At 41.0% G+C, this 11,341-nt stretch overlaps 1 long non-coding RNA gene across 1 annotated transcript; it reads left to right on the top strand.

Moving 5' to 3' along the window:
- Positions 1-4,486: 4,486 nt before the first annotated feature.
- On the top strand, positions 4,487-9,164 carry LOC139023094 (uncharacterized). The gene is made up of 3 exons (XR_011474238.1): positions 4,487-4,657; positions 6,918-7,011; positions 8,636-9,164. It is a non-coding gene; the product is annotated as an uncharacterized lncRNA (long non-coding RNA).
- Positions 9,165-11,341: the final 2,177 nt, after the last annotated feature.

The raw sequence follows: 11,341 nt of genomic DNA, 5'->3' as shown, positions 1-11,341 counted from the left end.
ACTTCATTAATTCTCTTCAGGTATGCTTGATGTATACAGTATGTTTTGAAGTACTGCTTAGTGACCATCAGTATTGTAACTTAATTAAAACTCTTCATGTATGCTTGATTTATACAGTATGTTTTGAAGTACTGCTTAGTGACCATCAGTATTGTAACTTAATTAAAACTCTTCATGTATGCTTGATGTATACAGTATGTTTTGAAGTGGGGTGGCAGGTAGCCTAGTCGTTAGAGCATTGGGCCAATAACCGAAAGGTTGCTGGATCGAATCCTGAGCTGACAAGGTAAAAATCTGCCATTTTGCCCCTGAACAAGGCAGTTAACCCACTGTTCCTAGGCCGTCATTGTAAATAAACATTTGTTCTTAACTGACTTGCCTAGTTAAATAAAAAAAAATAGTGCACTGTGTGTGTTGTTTTGGATGATTATGATGGTATTGATGATCCTGATGACTGTTTGCATTTATTATGATGATGTTTGTTGATAATGGTGATTAAACCAGCCTAATGAGCCTAATGATGTGGCAGTTGATGAAGATTATATTGTTGTTGTTGATGATGAGGATTTTATTTTTGTTGTTGTTGATGACGATGATGTTTTATTTTTGTTGTTGATGATTATTTAATGATGATGTGAAATTGAACTCTCGAGAGCCTGCAGTAAATGGCTTTCAGTTGGCCAAACTATCACCATGATGAAGACAAAAAGAATTGAGTTGTATCAAACAAATATTGATATTGTTTATGATCTCTTACAAATGTTATTTTTCATCTGCAGTGAAAACCCACATACGTATTGTGAAATCATGTATATTGTTGAAATTGAAAGTAAAAAAAACGTTCCATTTTGTAATATCTTGTTACTGAAGGATAATGAATAAAACCCAATCAATTAAAAACACTATTTGTTTAAAAACACTATTTGGTGAAAAGGATTATTTGGTTTAAAACATTATCTGGTGTCATGAGAAACACTTTCCATCATAGAAGAGCAGTATTGCTTGTTCACTTGGAATCTGCTGTAGACCGTGTTAATCAGCTGTTATATGTAGGGATGTATGTATCAAGCGTCTCAGAGCAGGAGTGCTGATCTAGGATCAGGTCCTCCCTGTCCATGTAGTCTTATTCAATGGGATCTAAAAGGCTAAACTGATCCTAAATCAGCAATGTTACTCTGAGACACTTGATACATTATTCGGTCCCTGGTGATCATAAACATCAGAATTGACCAACCACCGATACATTCTGGGTGGTGTGGGCATGGCATATGTGGAAATGTCACCAAGACCAATTGCTTAAAAATCCCTCTCTCCCATTCAACTGCTTGGAAAAAAAACGTCACAGGTGAAAACAATATGGAGGAAGGAGGCTCATCATTAGACTGGTTTAACTTTCACCTGGTCACCTCTTTCAGATCAGTGAAGGAGAGGACATATGTTTAGACGACTGAGAAAGAGCCCAGGTGTATGTGGTTGTGTTGTTGAATTAAACAAGTAGTCCTTGGTTTAATAATTAAAGATACATTCTGGGATTTGAAAAACACAACAGTGTCCCTGCCAACTGTTCAACTAATAGTTCAACTCTCTTTAATCTCAACTAGTCATCTCTCAGATCTCTGGGCTCAACACCCTCACTGTTCTCCTGTTCTTCTGACATCTACACTACGATAACAGGTCAGTAATCTGGTGATAGTATAGTGTTCTGACATCTACACTACTATAACAGGTCAGTTATCTGGTGATAGTATGTGTTTCTGAACATCTACACTACTATAACAGGTCAGTTATCTGGTGATAGTATAGTGTTCTGACATCTACACTACTATAACAGGTCAGTTATCTGGTGATAGTATAATCAACTGTCGTACTGTTAGAATAGGATGTTTGTCACTAATACTGGAACTGGAGGAAGCTACAAGATGTGCAGGTTTTTGTTTCAGCCCAACCCTAACACACCTGATTCTACTAATCAACCAATCACAATCTAAATCAGTTAACTGAATGCAAAGTCACTGTTTTCTACCAGAAGTGTTGTATTACCAGTGTTGTATTACCAGTGTTGTATTACCAGTGTTGTATTATCAGTGTTGTATTACTAGTGTTGTATTACCAGTGTTGTATTACCAGAGTTCTATTCCTAATGTTGTATTACCAGTGTTCTATTCCTAATGTTGTATTAACAGTGTTCTATTCCTAGTGTTGTATTACCAGTGTTTTATTACCAGTGTTGTATTACCAGTGTTGTATTAACAGTGTTCTATTCCTAGTGTTCTACTATCAGTGTTCTACTACCAGTGTTCTATTACCAGTGTTATATTACTAGTGTTCTACTATCAGTGTTGTACTACCAGTGTTGTTTTCCTAGTTTCTACTACCGGTGTTGTATTACTAGTTTTCTATGACAGTGTTGTATTACTAGTTTTCTATGACAGTGTTGTATTACTAGTTTTCTATGACCAGTGTTGTATTACTAGTTTTCTATGACAGTGTTGTATTACCAGTGTTGTGTTACCAGTGTTGTATTACTAGTTTTCTATTACCAGTGTTGTATTATTAAAGTTCTAGTACAAGTGTTCTAGATGGAATGTGTGGATTGATGTTCAGGATACTATAGAAACCCATCCAGTTAAGATTGCTTCTGAAGGTAGTTTTATTGAGTCATGTGAATCCATGAAAACAGTTGTCAAACACTGTGTAAGCATGATGAATATGACGGTGGTGGTGACGACGAGGATGATGGTGATGACAGTAGTGATGATGCTGGCGGGGAGAATGAAATGTTTGTGTTGATCTTTCAGGGCAAGCTGAGATGCAGTGAACACATCACCAGTGGTTTCAACAACATGCCTGCTGCCTTTATGGGCATGCTACAGGGAGACAACACCGGCAAGGCTGTGGTCAAGGTGTGATGACGTCACAATCAACATTACACTCCTCCAGAACATCTGGCTAAAGCATTCCAGAACACTCAACTTCATACACTCCAGGTTCTAGAACCAGAATCTGTTTCTACTTTTTATTTATTTTATTTTTTATTTTTTTCACCTTTATTTAACCAGGTAGGCAAGTTGAGAACAAGTTCTCATTTGCAACTGCGACCTGGCCAAGAAAAAGCAAAGCAGTTCGACACATACAACAACACAGAGTTACACATGGAGTAAAACAAACATACAGTCAATAATACAGTAGAAAAATAAGTCTATATACAATGTGAGCAAATGAGGTGAGATAAGGGAGGAAAAGGCAATAGGCCATGGTGGCGAAGTAAATAGAATATAGCAATTAAAACACTGGATGGTAGATTGACAGTAGATGAGTGTGCAAAGTAGAAATACTGGGGTGCAAAGGAGAAAAATAAAAAATAAATACAGGAGGAGAAGAGGTAGTTGTTTGGGCTATTTTATAGATGGGCTATGTACAGGTGCAGTGATCTGTGAGCTGCTCTGACAGCTGGTGCTTAAAGCTAGTGAGGGAGATAAGTGTTTCCAGTTTCAGAGATTTTTGTAGTTCGTTCCAGTCATTGGCAGCAGAGGACTGGAAGGAGAGGCGGCCAAAGGAGGAATTGGCTTTGGGGGTGACAAGTGAGATATACCTGCTTGAACGCGTGCTATGGGTGGGTGCAGCTATGGTGACCAGCGAGCAGAGATAAGGAGGGGGTTTCCATAGTAAAGACATATAGATTACCTTGTCACGCCCTGATCTGTTTCACCTGTTCTGGTGATTGTCTCCACCCCCTCTAGGTGTCGCTTATTTTTCCCAGTGTATTTATCCCTGTATTTCCTGTCTCGCTGTGCCAGTTCGTCTTGTATGTTTAGTCAAGTTAACCAGCGTGTTTTTCCCATACTCCTTTTCTATTCTTTTTTTACAGTCCTCCCAGTTCTGACCCCTGCCTGACTCTGGACTACGTTCCTGCCTGCCTGATCATCCTGCCTGCCCTGACCTTGATTCTGCCTGCCCTTCGGTACCTATTGGACTCTGATCAGGTTTTGATGTTTTTGCCTGTCCACGACCACTCGCTTGCCTACCCATTTGGATTAATAAACATTGTAAGACTCCAACCACCTACCTCCTGTTTCTGCATCTGGGTCTCGCCTTGTGCCTTGATAGTACGAACTGGCCATGACAGACCCAGCAGACTTGGACCAGCTCCACCACGCTATCTCTCTGCAGGGAGCCACCATTAGGAGACATGAGGAGTTGTTACAGGGCCTTTTGGAAGGGCTCAGGTCCTTGACGGTACACCACGACCATGGATTAATTCTGTGTGGTTACAGGGTTAATTCTGTGTGGTTGCAGGGTTAATTCTGTGTGGTTACAGGGTTAATTCTGTGTGGTTACAGGGTTAATTTTGTGTGGTCACAGGGTTAAAACCGAAACAATTCAAATGGTTATGGTTAGGGGTTATGGTTAGTGGTTAAGGTTAGGGGTTATGGTTATGGTTAGTGTTTAAGGTTTGGGCTATGGGTTGGGGAATAATTCGAACTAAAATGATTAAACACAACGCTCTGTTTCCATTAAGTACTCTCCCAGCTTGCTAGAGCGTTGTGAACTGCTATGGTGCAGTCGTCAGAGCAGAGTGCTTGGTCTGTGTGGTCTGAGCACGCTTCCCCTTTTGGCATCATGAGTTTGCACCAGCGTTCGTTTTGTATTTTTTAGGGTGAGCGTTGAGGACGGAATATATGGAAGTACTCAGGAATTTTTCAAACATCCTAAATCACCTTGTATTTCTATTGATCAGGCTGAGTACATTATACAGTCGTGGCCAAAAGTTTTGAGAATGACACAAATATTAATTTTCACAAAGTCTGCTGCCTCAGTGTCTTTAGATATTTTTGTCAGATGTTACTATGGAATACTGAAGTATAATTACAAGCATTTCATAAGTGTCAACGGCTTTTATTGACAATTACATGAAGTTGATGCAAAGAGTCAATATTTGCAGTGTTGACCCTTCTTTTTCAAGACCTCTGCAATCCGCCCTGGCGTGCTGTCAATTAACTTCTGGGCCACATCCTGACTGATGGCAGCCCATTCTTGCATAATCAATAATTGGAGCTTGTCAGAATTTGTGGGTTTTTGTTTGTCCACCCGCCTCTTGAGGATTGACCACAAGTCCTCAATGGGATTAAGGTCTGGGGAGTTTCCTGGCCATGGACCCAAAATATCAATGTATTGTTCCCCGAGCCACTTAGTTATCACTTTTTTCCTTATGGCAAGGTGCTCCATCATGCTGTAAAAGGCATTGTTCGTCACCAAACTGATCCTGGATGGTTGGGAGAAGTTGTCGCGGAGGATGTGTTTGTACCATTCTTTATTCATGGCTGTGTTCTTTGGCAAAATTGTGAGTGAGCCCACTCCCTTGGCTGAGAAGCAACCCTACACATGAACGTTCTCAAGGATGCTTTACTGTTGGCATGACACAGGCTGATGGTAGCGTACCTTGTCTTCTCCGGACAAGGTTTTTTCCGATGCCCCAAACAATCGGAAAGGGGATTCATCAGAGAAAATGACTTTACCCAGTCCTCAGCAGTCCAATCCCTGTACCTTTTGCAGAATATCAGTCTGTCCCTGATGTTTTTCCTGGAGAGAAGTGGCTTCTTTGCTGCCCTTCTTGACACCAGGCCATCCTCCAAAAGTCTCACTGTGCGTGCGGATGCACTCACACCTGCCTGCTGCCATTCCTGAGCAAGCTCTGTACTGGTGGTGCCCCGATACCGCAGCTGAATCAACTTTAGGAGATGGTCCTGGCGCTTGCTGGACTTTCTTGGGCGCCCTGAAGCCTTCTTCACAACAATTGAACCGCTCACCTTGAAGTTCTTGATGATCCGATAAATGGTTGATTTAGGTGCAATCTTACTGGCAGCAATATCCTTGCCTGTGAAGCCCTTTTCGTGCAAAGCAATGATGACTGCACGTGTTTCCTTGCAGGTAACCATATTTGACAGACGAAGAACAATGATTCCAAGCACCACCCTCCTTTTGAAGCTTCCAGTCTGTTATTTGAACTCGATCAGCATGACAGAGTGATCTCCAGCCTTGTCCTCGTCAACACTCACACCTGTGTTAACGAGAGAATCACTGACATGATGTCAGCTGGTCCTTTTGTGGCAGGACTGAAATGCAGTGGAAATGTTTTTGGGGATTCAGTTCATTACCATGGTAAAGAGGGACTTTGCAATTAATTGCAATTCATCTGATCATCTTCATAACATTCTGGAGTATATGCAAATTGCCATCATACAAACTGAGTCAGCAGACTTTGTGATAATTAATATTTGTGTCATTCTCAAAACATTTGGCCACACCTGTACTCCTACTACTACTACTACTACTACAACTACTACTATTAGACTGCTACTACTATTATTTATAATGTGTAAAATGATTTCTCTGCTGTTGGGATTAAATAATTGTAACGCTCGTCGTAATCCTCCTCGTTTGAAGAGGAGCAAGGATCGGACCAATAATAGGTATGTATCCATATATATTTGAATACTTCTTTTAAACATGAACCAAAAACAATAAACAAAACGAAACCAACGACGCTACAGTCCAGAACTTGAGAACATATAAAACATGAACCACGAACAGGTACACTGAACAAAATACAAAACGACGTGCACAAACGAACGAAAACAGTACCGTGTGGCGAACAAACACAGACACAGCAACAATCACCCACCAAGAAACAGTGAACACAGGCAACCTTAATAGGTTCCCAATCAGAGACAATGACAAACACTTGCCTCTGATTGAGAACCATATTAGGCCAAACAATCAACCCCAACATAGAAACACATAACATAGAATGCCCACCCAGCTCACGTCCTGACCAACTAAACAAAGACTGAACAAAGGAAATAAGGTCAGGAACGTGACAATAATGGCCATTGCTTTTCATCACAATTATAATATAGATATTTCTCAATGGATTTAAGAAGAATGTCTGGATTGGTGCATATAAAAAAATGCAATGTGAAAGTGGGTTGGCGACACACCGTTTAAACCTACGTGAGTGAACAAGTTCTGGAGGACTTTTACATTTTTTTTCTGTTGTAATAAATTACTTTCTACAGTCCGATAATCTTGTCCTCAACCACCTCTCTCTCTCCCGCTCTGTTGAATGGTAGCAACTGAGTCTGGGACCAGGTTAACTGTTGATTTCCTATGTAGAATGGTACAACTGAGTCTGGGGACTAGGTTAACTGTCTGATTCTCTATGTAGAATGGTAGCAACTGAGTCTAGGGACCAGGTTAACTGTCTGATTCTCTATGTAGAATGGTAACAACTGAGTCTGGGGACTAGGTTAACTGTCTGATTCTCTATGTAGAATGGTAACAACTGAGCCTGGGACTAGGTTAACTGTCTGATTCTCTATGTAGAATGGTAACAACTGAGCCTGGGGACTAGGTTAACTGTCTGATTCTCTATGTAGAATGGTAAAACTGAGCCTGGGGACTAGGTTAACTGTCTGATTCTCTATGTTTGAATGGTAACAACTGAGCCTGGGGACTAGGTTAACTGTCTGATTCTCTATGTAGAATGGTAACAACTGGGCCTGGGGACTAGGTTAACTGTCTGATTCTCTATGTAGAATAGTAACAACTGAGCCTGGGGACTAGGTTAACTGTCTGATTCTCTATGTAGAATGGTAACAACTAGGCCTGGGGACTAGGTTAACTGTCTGATTCTCTATGTAGAATAGTAACAACTGAGCCTGGGGACTAGGTTAACTGTCTGATTCTCTATGTAGAATGGTAACAACTGGGCCTGGGGACTAGGTTAACTGTCTGATTCTCTATGTAGAATAGTACCAACTGAGCTGGGACTAGGTTAACTGTCTGATTCTCTATGTAGAATGGTAACAACTGAGCCTGGGGCCAGGTTAACTGTCTGATTCTCTCTGTAGAATGGTAACACTGAGCCTGGGACTAGGTTAAGTGTCTGATTCTCTATGTAGAATGGTAACAACTGAGCCTGGGGACGAGGTTAACCGTCTGATTTCTTATGTAGAATGATAACAACTGGCCTGGGACTAGGTTAACTGTCTGATTCTCTATGTAGAATGGTACCAACTGAGCCTGGGGACTAGGTTAACTGTCTGATTCTCTCTGTAGAATGGTAACAACTGAGCCTGGGGACTAGGTTAACTGTCTGATTCTCTATGTAGAATGGTAACAACTGAGCCTGGGGACTAGGTTAACTGTCTGATTCTCTATGTGGAATGGTAACAACTGAGTCTGGGACTAGGTTAACTGTCTGATTTCTATGTAGAATGGTAACAACTGAGCCTGGGGACTAGGTTAACTGTCTGATTCTCTATGTAGAATGGTAACAACTGACCCTGGGGACTAAGTTAACTGTCTGATTCTCTATGTAGAATGGTTAACAACTGAGCCTGGGGACTAGGTTAACTGTCTGATTTCTTCTGTAGAATGGTAACAACTGGGCCTGGGGACTAGGTTAACTGTCTGATTCTCTCTGTAGAATGGTAACAACTGTAGCCTGGGGACTAGGTTAACTGTCTGATTCTCTCTGTAGAATGGTAACAACTGAGCCTGGGGACTAGGTTAACCGTCTGATTCTCTATGTTGTATTGGATGATGTTCTACTCTGATTCTCTGTTGTTTATAGCTATTGGATGGAAGGGGAACCAAATAACTTGAATGACAAGGTGGCTTGTGTTGAGATCTCACAGACAGCATCAGACCCATTGAAGAGTTGGAAGGATGGACCACGTGCTACTCCAAGATACTGGTTGTGTGAAAACCCGTTCCCACCATAGTCTAATTATAATAGCTAATGTAAGTTGTCCATGTTGTCCATATCTTATGGAGTTGTCCATGTTAGGCTGAACCTGTTTTTGTTTCTATGTGTAACTACACTGAAAGATGTATTCATGTCTTTATAGAGACCAGAGCTATGTGGAGTCTACCGTTCATCAGGCCCAGCGGAGTGGAACTGTGGTCTAGTTGGCTCTAACTGTGGATTACATTTTTACCTATATGGTGTACATATACCAATTAAAAAATATACTGTTTTCATTTAAGTTTTTACAGTTTTCAATCCATTTGAAATGCAGCTATGTTCAATGTTTGCTTCCATTCTGTTCCATATGTACRATGTGTTCATTCTACTGATTAAATACATCTATATACTGTGATCCAGGTATCTAATTTACTTGTCAGGTATACTGTATTACTAAGTGTTMTAGTGTACTAATAGTAACTCCAGTGTTTTCCTTCTAAATGGTGTCAGTTATTAGTTGACATAGCACAGAAGAAACACTAGTTAACAGATAGAAAATAGTCCTTATCATAAAAGTTATAGCAATACCAGAATGGACACTAGATGGGTTGTGTCATCCATGGACATGTGACCAGAGCCCCTATTCACAAAGAGTGCCAGAGTAAGAGTGCTGATCTAGGATCAGTTTGGTCTTTGACCTCTCTCTGGTAATGTTTTTTTATTTGTTTTTTTTACTTAGCTTACCCAGTACAATGGAACCAATGGGATAGTCCCAAAAGTGCAAATTCTGACCAACTACCGACACAACACTATTCACATTTAGAACATCTGTGCAGTATTCTGGAACATGAACTTTCAGTTGACGGTGAACTTTAGTTACACATAGTGTCTGTTTCCAACCACCCACACATTTTCTGAATAAGCCCAAGTTAACCACATGTTACCTTGTATCTGAACCTATTGTCCAGTGGTATATTAGTATATTAGTTCTCAATTGTTTGTCTAAATAAGATAATATTACACCCAGTGTAGGCTACTGACCCACATGAACACTTTAATCCAATATTACACCCAGTGTAGGCTACTGGTCCACAAGGACACTTTACTCCAATATTACACCCAGTGTAGGCTACTGGTCCACAAGGACACTTTAGTAGGCCTACTGACCCACAAGGACACTTTACTCCAATATTACAACCAGTGTAGGCTACTGACCCACAGGACACTTTACTCCAATATTACACCCAGTGTAGGCTACTGGTCCACAAGGACACTTTACTCCAATATTACACCCAGTGTAGGCTACTGGTCCACAAGGACACTTTACTCCAATATTACACCCAGTGTAGGCTACTGGTCACAAGGACACTTTACTCCAATATTACACCCAGTGAGGTTACTGACCCACAGGACACTTTACTCCAATATTACACCCAGTGTAGGTCACTGACCCACAAGGACACTTTACTCCAATATTACACCCAGTGTAGGCTTACTGACCCACAAGGACACTTTACTCCAATATTACACCCAGTGTAGGTACTGCCCACAAGGACACTTTACTCCAATATTACACCCAGTGTAGGTACTGACCCACAAGGACACTTTACTCCAATATTACACCCAGTGTAGTACTGACCCACAAGGACACTTTACTCCAATATTACACCCAGTGTAGGTTACTGACCCACAAGGACACTTTACTCCAATATTACACCCAGTGTAGGTACTGACCCACGGACACTTTACTCCAATATTACACCCAGTGTAGGTACTGACCCACAGGACACTTTACTCCAATATTACACCCAGTGTAGGTACTGGCCACAAGGACACTTTACTCCAATATTACACCCAGTGTAGGCTACTGGCCCACAAGGACACTTTACTCCAATATTACACCCAGTGTAGGCTACTGGTCCACAAGGACACTTTACTCCAATATTACACCCAGTGTAGGCTACTGGCCCACAAGGACACTTTACTCCAATATTACACCCAGTGTAGGCTACTATGGTCCACAAGGACACTTTACTCCAATATTACACCCAGTGTAGGTTACTGACCCACAAGGACACTTTACTCCAATATTACACCCAGTGTAGGTACTGACCCACAAGGACACTTTACTCCAATATTACACCCAGTGTAGGTACTGACCCACAAGGACACTTTACTCCAATATTACACCCAGTGTAGGCTACTGGCCACAAGGACACTTTACTCCAATATTACACCCAGTGTAGGTTACTGGCCCACAAGGACACTTTACTCCAATATTACACCCAGTGTAGTTACTGACCCACAGGACACTTTACTCCAATATACATTTTTGTGCTCACTCAGTACATTTTGTTACGTTCCTTTTGACAACACACCAATATAAAAAAAATATATGCTTTTTTTTCAACTCTAATAGACTGGTAGATTTATTTTCTCATTTCACCAGATATGATAATTTTATGCATTGTCTGATTATGTTGAAATATGTTATTGGCCTGGGGACTGAGCAGGTGGAACCACAGCTGGGCCAAAGTACAGTACATAGGGGGGATACGTACAGGGACAATCAGTTTTAGAGATATTGGAAAC

Source organism: Salvelinus sp. IW2-2015, linkage group LG26 (genome assembly GCF_002910315.2).
Source record: "Salvelinus sp. IW2-2015 linkage group LG26, ASM291031v2, whole genome shotgun sequence".
In the NCBI taxonomy this organism is placed as follows: domain Eukaryota; kingdom Metazoa; phylum Chordata; class Actinopteri; order Salmoniformes; family Salmonidae; genus Salvelinus; species Salvelinus sp. IW2-2015.
Note: the sequence above shows the minus strand (reverse complement) of the source record. Positions and strands in the feature narration are given on the sequence as shown.